We start from the raw sequence: 8,715 nt of genomic DNA, 5'->3' as shown, positions 1-8,715 counted from the left end.
TTTTTTTGTTTGTTTTATTTTGTGGTTTGTTACTGTTGTTGTTTTGTTGTTTGACAGAGTCCCTGTGTCACCCCAGGTAGAGAGCAATGGTATCGTCATAGGCTATCCAGCCTCCAACTCCCGAGCTCCGGTGATCCTCCTGCCTCGGCCTCCAGAGTGCTGGGGTCACAGGCGTGAGCACCGAGCCAGCCGGAGAACCACTTTTCACCAGTTTTCCCCACAAACACAGGCACGTCCCCTTATAGCCCTAGTGGGGCGTGTTCCAGCCCGGACACTGCAGGGCCCCAGGTCCTCCTGTCCTGGGAGCCTGGCCACAGCGACCCTGGGGCAGCGGCTCACACACAGCGTCACGTCCGTGATGACGTCCTTCCGGCTCTGTGAGCCCGCCCCCTCACAGCCAGGCCTCCCAGGCGGAAGTGCGCGGCGCGTCCGGGAGAGCCGGCGGCGAAGGGAAAGGTGAGTGTGACGGAAATAAAAGTAGAAATGGTCAAGCACTTGGAGAGAGGCCAGACTCCACCCTTCACTGGCAAAGTATTAGGCTTCACTTGCTCAACTATTGGAAGAATTAGGAAGAGTGAGTGGGAATAAGGGAACGTGTGAAGGAGCTCCAGGGAAAGCAGCAGTCACTGCTAAGCAGGATCGTGGATTCATTACTGAAATGGAAAGGGCATTGCTGATTCGGTCAGAAGATCCAAACAAGTGTAACATTCCTCTTCTCCGAGTGTTGATGCCACACTAGGTGAGTGTCAACCTTTAGTATTCTTTTTTGGAAATTTCTCTGATCTTCCGTCTAAAATTTTGTATGAGTTTGTTTTTATATTCTGTTTGTTTGCATTAAAGCAACAGAACAATAATTTTGTAACTTATTATTACAGTACAGGGTGTTGTTATCACAGTATCACGCCGCACTATTCTTACCACACTGCGCCCTTACAGGGCTGTTGTCACTGTCTGTGTGCTGCTCATCGAGGATCTGAGTTCAGACAAATCCATCCTAATGACGTTCCCAAGACTGTATCTCCTCCCTATCCAATCCTGTGTGTACAATGTGCTTTCTAAAACAATCAGTAATTTGAGTTTGATAATTACTTTGAGAAGGTTCAAGTCTGCATCATGGAAACATTTATCTAAGCATTTTCACATGAAGAAGAGGATGTACTGAATGATTAGGGTGAACTACCAAAAGGATGAGGGAGACAACTTCAGATGGCCAATTTCGAGGCTCAATTTTCTTTTATTCAGTACTGTACCACCTGTACGCCTTATAGGGTAAAGAGTGAAAAGTCATGGAGTATGATTTTAAATTACTCATTAAAAACATAAATTCTTTTTGAATGCTCATGATTTATCTTTTAAAAGATCACAGATACGGGGTGGTGGTTCAGTCTTAAAATCCTAGCACTCTGGGAGGCAGGAAAATTGTTTGAGCTCAGGAGTTCGAAACCAGCCTGAGCAAGAATGAGAAACCGTCTCTACTAAAAAAAGAGAAAAAAATAGATGGACAACTAAAAACTATATATATATGAAAAATTAGCCAGGCATGGAGGCCCATGCCTTTAGTTTCACCTACTTAGGAGGCTGAGGCAGGAGGATTGCTTGAACCCAAGAGTTTGAGGTTGCTGTGAGCCAGGCTGATGCCAAGGCACTCTAGCCTAGGCAACACAGTGAGGTACTGTCACAAGAAAATATAGAAAATCAGAACGATTTGGGAAAATTAAGAAATTATAAACCGAATGAGGATAGTTGGAAACAAAAGAAGCAGAAATTAAACAACCAAAATAAAAACATTCAATGTACAATGTTTGGGTTAAAAATTTAATTAGACTGAGCTCATAGAAGGATTAGTGAGGTAGAATAAGGAGAAGGATGTAAATCATCAAATAAAACTAAAAAAATGCCAATATAATTATGGATCTATCAAAATAGAATGAGAATAAAAAATAATTTAATTGTGCCACTAAAATACAAAAAACAATGATTACAAGAATAAAATAAATGATTAACTAACCTCTAAAATTGAAACCCAGACATGTATCCATAAAAGAATAAAAGCACTGTCTGAAAAGAGATAAGTACTCCAGTAACAGTCAAACTTCATAACACAAAAGAGAATAAAGAATAAAAATCTGTGAGCCAGGACAGAAGAAGACAGAAGGTTAAGACAAAATGTGCACAGCTTGTGTAGAGACAGAAAACAGAAATAAAGAAAACTGCTGAAAGAATGTATTGTTCAACCTGTAACTGGAAACTTACCTAGACTATCTTTAACAATGAATTCGGTAAACTTTCAGGGTATGAAATCAATACACACAAATGGGAAGCATTCATATATGCCAACAACCATCAAGCAGAAACCCAAATAAAAAATGCAATACCCTTTACTATAGCCCCCCGCCCAAATTAAACACCTAGGAGTATACTTAACGAGAAATAAAAAGATCTATACAAGGAGAACTAAGAAACACTAAAAAAAGAAATTGCAGATGATTTAAACAGATGGAAAAATCTACCATGTTCATGGATTGGTAGAATCAATATTGTTAAAATGTCAATATTACCTAAGGTGATCTATACAATGAATGCAATCCACATCAAAATACCACCAGCATTCTGAACAGATCTAGAAAAAATAATTCTTCGCTTTGTATGGAACCAGAAAAAACCACATATAGCCAAAGCAATCTTAAGTAAAAAGAACAAATTGGGAGGCATAAGTCTTCCTGACTCCAAACTGTACTATAAAGCAATAATACTAAAATCTGCGTGGTACTGGCACAAGAACAGAGGCATTGATATTTGGAATAGAACTGAGATTCCAGAGATGAAACCATCTGTATACAGTAACCTAATCTTTGATAAAGCAGACAAAAATATACAATGGGGAAAAGATTCTCTCTTCAATAAATGGTGCTGAGAAAACTGGTTAGCAACATGCTGAAGAGCGAATCAGGATCCCAACCTCTCACAAAAATTCACTCAAGATGAAAACAGATCTAAACCTAAGGCATGAATCGTAAGAATCCTACATGAAGAGGTTGAGAAAACCCTATCAGATATTGGTCTGGGTTAAGAATTCATGAGGAAGACCCCCAAGGCAATCACTGCTGCATCAAAAATAAACAAATGGGATCTGATCAAATTAAAAAGTTTCTGCACTGCCAAAGAAACAATCATTAGAGCAGGTAGACAACCCACAGAGCGGGAGAAAATATTTGCTCTCTACACTTCCGATAAAGGTCTAATAACAACAATCTACCTAGAACTTAAAAGAATAAACAAGAAAAAATCAAACAACCCCATCAGGAAATGGGCAATGGAAATGAGCAGAAACTTCTCTAAAGAAGACAGAATAATGGCCTGCAAACATATAAAACAATGTTCAACATCTCTAATGATTAATGAAATGCAAATCAAAACCACAATGAGATACCCCCTACCCCAGTGAAAATGGCCTGTAGCAAGAAACCCCAAAACAACAAATCCTATTGAGGATGCAGAGAGACAGGAACACTCTTACACTGCCTGTGGGACTGCAAATTGTGCAACCTTTGTGGAAAAGAATTTGGAGATACCTCAAACAACTAGAAATAGAAATACCATTCGACCCAGCAATAGCATTGTTGGGCATCTGCCCAGAAGAACATAAGTCTCTCTATTATAAAGACATCTGCACCCAGATGTTTATGGCAGCACAATTCACTATTGCACAGTCATGGAAACTACCCAAGTGCCCGTCAATTCATGAGTGGATAACTAAAATGTGGTATATGCTCACAATGGAATATTACTCAATCCTAAGAAACGACAGTGAGCTAGCACCGTTTATGCTATCCTGGATTAAGCTTAAGCCCGTTATACAAAGGGAGACGACACAAGATGTGGACAATAGGCTACACATCTACTCGCCATCAAATTGGTACTGACTGACTAAAACTATGCTGCTCAAAAAACGGTAGCCTTCAACAGGGATTTGGGGGTGGGGGAGACCCACATCTTAAGGAAGTGCTGAGCATTGTGGGGAGGAAGGGATTACCTGTATCCGTTTTAAGGGAGAGGCAAATATATACATTGTAACCAAAATGTCTGGAAAAAGAAGGGGGAGGAGGGGAAGGTATGTACTTACACGGTGGGGGGGGGTGCTGGACACACTGGAAGCTCTGGCATAGCAGGGTGGGGGAAGGGGCACAGGGGAAAGATATGTAACCCTAACAATATTTGTACCCCCATAATATATGGGGGCATATATATTCCCATATATTCCCATAATATATGAAGGAATAAATAAAAAACAAATATTTTGACAAGTAAAAAAACAAATGAAAATAAAGTAAAACACTGATAGATTTTATAACCAATAGGAGTTCCTTACGTATACACCTCAAAAAGGTAGAAAGTTTTCTTATACGAAGAATACAGATTCAAAATAATTATTAACATACTTCTAAAACATGGAACACTAAATCATGCTGGAAATGAAAGAAACCACAAAGTCTTTGCCAGCGTCTGTTTCAAAATATATAGGTATAATAAATCTGCAATTTTGCATGTTTTAAGTAAATCAAATAACAAGTTCTCTGCTACATGAGTAGTTTAACTGAAGGCAGACGCACCCATTTTTCAGAGAATTATTTTTATTATTTTGTTAAAACTCAATTTTGTGTTGCATATTTTGCAGAGTACTGATTATTCTTTTATCAAAAATGATTATCACCAAAGGACTCACTGTGGGATAGACATTCCCCACCAGCGTATGGACACCCAGCACGACGGGGCTGTATGCCACCAACACAATCGTGCAGAAGGAGATGACCAGGTCCACCCAGTACATGACCACAAAGAAACTGACCAGGAGCAGGATGATCTGGGTGGCCCTTTTCTCCGGGGAGATGCTCGGGGAGAGGGACATGTTGTGCAGGTGCTGGGATCGCCTCTGATGCCTGAACAAGAGAGTCACCATATACACACTCGAGAGCAGCATGCCGCCTACAAAGGACACGTCTCTCACTTGTGTCAGCATGAAAACCAGGCTCCACCTGAGGTACCTTGCAGAGGAAAGTGAGCAGTAGTTACCAAAGCTCAGCACTTGGGTCTGGGTCACATTAGAAGCAGCCACAGTAATGAAGAGCAGGTTACTACTGAAGGACAAATTGAGAATCCATAAAAAGAGTAAGGAATGGATGACGTAGCGTCTGGATTTCTGTTTGAACCGGCCCAACCAGGAGGAGCTGGGGCTGATGGTGACGGCCTGGAGCATGCTCAGGAGGCAGGTGGTGCTGATGGAGAGGCCCCGCATCACCCTGCTCAGGTAGAACAGAGCCTTACACTTGACATCATTCTCAAAACGCAGGGACTCAAAGAGGCCTGGAGAAAGAAACACTGTCATTAGCAGCATCAGTATGTGGACGAGGGCCAAGTTACCGGTGAGCAGGTCGTGGGGCTTCGGCCTGTGATCCAGAAAGAGCGTGAGGATGCGGGAGAGGAGGAGGAAGGTGTTGGCTGTGAGTCCAATCCCAGCTTGCAAAAAGAAGGTATTTTTTAATGGTAACATAAGTGAGTAATAATTTTTTTGGAGGGTTTGGAGCAGGGTCTCACTCTGTTGTCCGGGCTAGAGTGCCAGGACATCAGCCCAGCTCCCAACAACCTCACATTCCTGGGCTAAAGCGATCCACTTGCTTCAGCCTCCCGAGTAGATGGGACTACAGGCACGTGCCACAATGCCCGGGTCATTTTTTCTGTATATTTTTAGTTGACCAATTTATTTGTTTCTATTTTTAGTAGAGACGAGGTCTCCCTCTTGTTCAGGCTGGTCTCAAACGCCTGACCGGGAGCGATCCTCCAGCCTCGGCCTCTCAGGGTTCAAAGTGGTTGTTTTAGTGGCATTGAGTAAACAATTTTTATATCTGGAAAAAAATTAATAGATATAACAACAATTTTTTTGTTCAGTATTCTATGCAGCCCTTGCCATTATTTTTACTTCATCTAATTATTATTTTTTTATAGTTTCTAAGTCATGTAAAATTTTGGTGGGTTTTAGTAACCCAGATTAATAATCCTAATTATCCCATATAAATTATTGACTATCTATCCTTAGCAATATTTTCGCTACAAAATAAGACACACATGTGTGTTTGTATGTATATAATTTATATATCATGTACATATTATATGTATATCCTGCCAACATATCCACAATTTAGCCTCAATATAGTGCCAACTATGTATGCTTCTATTTCACTTGGGCCTCCCTCTGTACAAAATATTTCTTTATTCTTCCGTATTCTTTCATGTAATATTTAGACCTTGAAGAGTGATGGGCATATAAGATTACTCACTATTATTTGTAAAAATCCCATTTGCATCTTACAGCACATCACCTTCACACCTTCAATTTTCATCTCTTTTTCATGTTTATGAAATTCCATGCCTGTCCCCTCCCCCATGATAATTCAGAAAATCTTCCTCTTTTATATGAAAAGATTATTAGCAAGGTGTATTTCATTTGCAATCTAATTTCTCTTTTCCATAAGATCTAAGACATTTCCAAGTACTGGAGATTTAGGATGTATTTTGCGGGGGGAGGCATTAGTTCACTTACCACAAGTGCTTTCCATGGTATTTCCTCAAAATGACCCTCTCTCAGTTTAGTTTCCAATCCAGAGATATCACTTCATCTTAGGAGTGAATTGCTAAAGTCCAGCTCTCAATTATCAGAATAAGAACTACATTTATCCATTATATGACATCCATAGACGTGCATTAGAATAGTCACATAATATGTAATGAAAGTATTTGTGTTCCCAAATATTCTGAAATTGAAGATGAGAATAATCACACAGTGCTCCTTTCATCGACACTTCCCTCAGTGTGCAGGCAGCCTCCCATGCCAGAGACAGTATTTAGGGTTTCAATGTGAGATGCTTCCCTTCAAACTTTTATCAGGATATCACCAGAATCATAACACTTTATAAAACTTCACTAGATCATTGTGAAAGTATTGTTTCATGTTATTTGTCCTGGATGCAGGCATCATTACTTTATGGAATCAGTTTATTACACAGCTTAGAAGACTTCAAGTGCATGAGAGGAAACATTGGAAAACCACCACAATCACTCAGATTTCTTTGGGATAGAAGAATGTTCCAGTATGTTTTCAAGGAAACTTCTAATCATACCAGCCTGTAAATGTGCATGCACTACTAATATATGAATGAGTATATATTGATTATGTTTATGAGATATTTCATGAATAGACGACAGGTTTTGTTAGTCATTACCCAAAAGATAATGACATAATTTTATAAAATGTGACAGAGAATAATTTTAATATTTTCTTCTTGTCCACCATGGGGTATCTGTTTTTCTTCCCCCAGTCTATGCTGCTCACCCTGTAAATGGCCACCACATACTGAAAAAGAGCAGATCTTCTGGGCTGTCAAGTGATGCCTTCCCGTTTGCCATGCATTTGTGTGTATAGGTAACGTATAATTATCTGTATTAAAACTTTTGGAAAGTTATCTCGACTGCCAGAATAAATGATATTTGGTGTAACATACATCAATAAATGATATTTGGAATAACATACATATTCTCCAATAAAAGTCATTTGTTGTGATTCAAATTATAATCTTAGCTCTGTGGCCTGCATTTTTACTTGATGAATCTGAAATCCCCACCATGGAGGAATCCTGGGAGTGACAACGGTACGCTGCCATCCTGGGAGCAAGAGAAGAGAAGAAAATCCACAGGGGTCACCTACAGATGGGTCAGAGTGCAAGAGAAGTGGTCCCTCACTGATTCATTAATAATTAATAATTTGAATTTACATCTCAGTGCTCACTGTGAGAAGTGACAGCCAGAGATCTGCTGGGGCTGAGGGTGAATCCAGTGACCAGATCGTGCAGAGAAAGTGCAGCCTCACCTCACTGGCTCTCACCTTACACAGTCCTCACTGTCACAGCCCCAGGTATAGACACAACGACACATCGCAGGTAAGGGAGGAGAAAATAATGGCTTTCAAGTGAACAGGACAAAGAGACTGACTGATCAAAAAGTCTGGATTAGGTCACACAGCTGAGTTAAAGACAAAGACTGCACTGAAATGAAGACTTTTACAAGAACCTAAGTGCTATTTTGCCTACGAACATGTTCTTCTGAAGAAACTGAAGCTTTGTAAAATCCTTTGCCTTTATCTTTTTAATAATAAGTAATTTAGGGTTGTATTATTTAATGCAGGATTTTATTTGAAGAGAGATCTTTGCATTTTGCTTTGTGAAGATTTTAGAATATAATGAATATAATGAAAATCCTGTCTTTGTTATGTTAATTTGAGGTGCCCTTTTCTCCAACAATTCTATCATATTCTGTGAAGGGCACTATCAATCCCTTGACCAGACACGCCCAGCAAAAAGTGACTCTGAAAACAGCAGGTGACAAGGTGAGGTAGTCTCCTGGTTTAGTGGCAGTGGTTGGCAACATGAGAAACACAGCTGACAACCCAAGGACAAGAGATCACCTGTTTCACCAAAGTTAGCTCCGTATAATGACTCTATGCCATGTACAAATACAAGACACTAAGCACGATGAGCATCAGACCCCACTGGGTGGCAGCGACCCATCCTCTACTCTCTGGCTGCTGAACTTAGCCTGAGTGAGGCATAAGCTGCTGACTCCACACTGCTCAGGGCCTTGAACCTCAGCTCCCTGCAGAAAAGCCGA

General features: G+C 40.3%; 1 long non-coding RNA gene across 1 annotated transcript; it reads left to right on the top strand.

Annotated features, from left to right (window-relative positions):
• The first annotated feature begins 352 nt into the window (after positions 1-352).
• Positions 353-7,550, top strand: LOC142874988 (uncharacterized). The gene is made up of 3 exons (XR_012922568.1): positions 353-456; positions 4,676-5,305; positions 7,371-7,550. It is a non-coding gene; the product is annotated as an uncharacterized LOC142874988 (long non-coding RNA).
• Positions 7,551-8,715: the final 1,165 nt, after the last annotated feature.

This window comes from Microcebus murinus, chromosome 13 (genome assembly GCF_040939455.1).
Source record: "Microcebus murinus isolate Inina chromosome 13, M.murinus_Inina_mat1.0, whole genome shotgun sequence".
NCBI lineage: Eukaryota > Metazoa > Chordata > Mammalia > Primates > Cheirogaleidae > Microcebus > Microcebus murinus.
The sequence above is the reverse complement of the archived record's forward strand: the minus strand, read 5'-3'. Positions and strand labels throughout refer to the sequence as shown.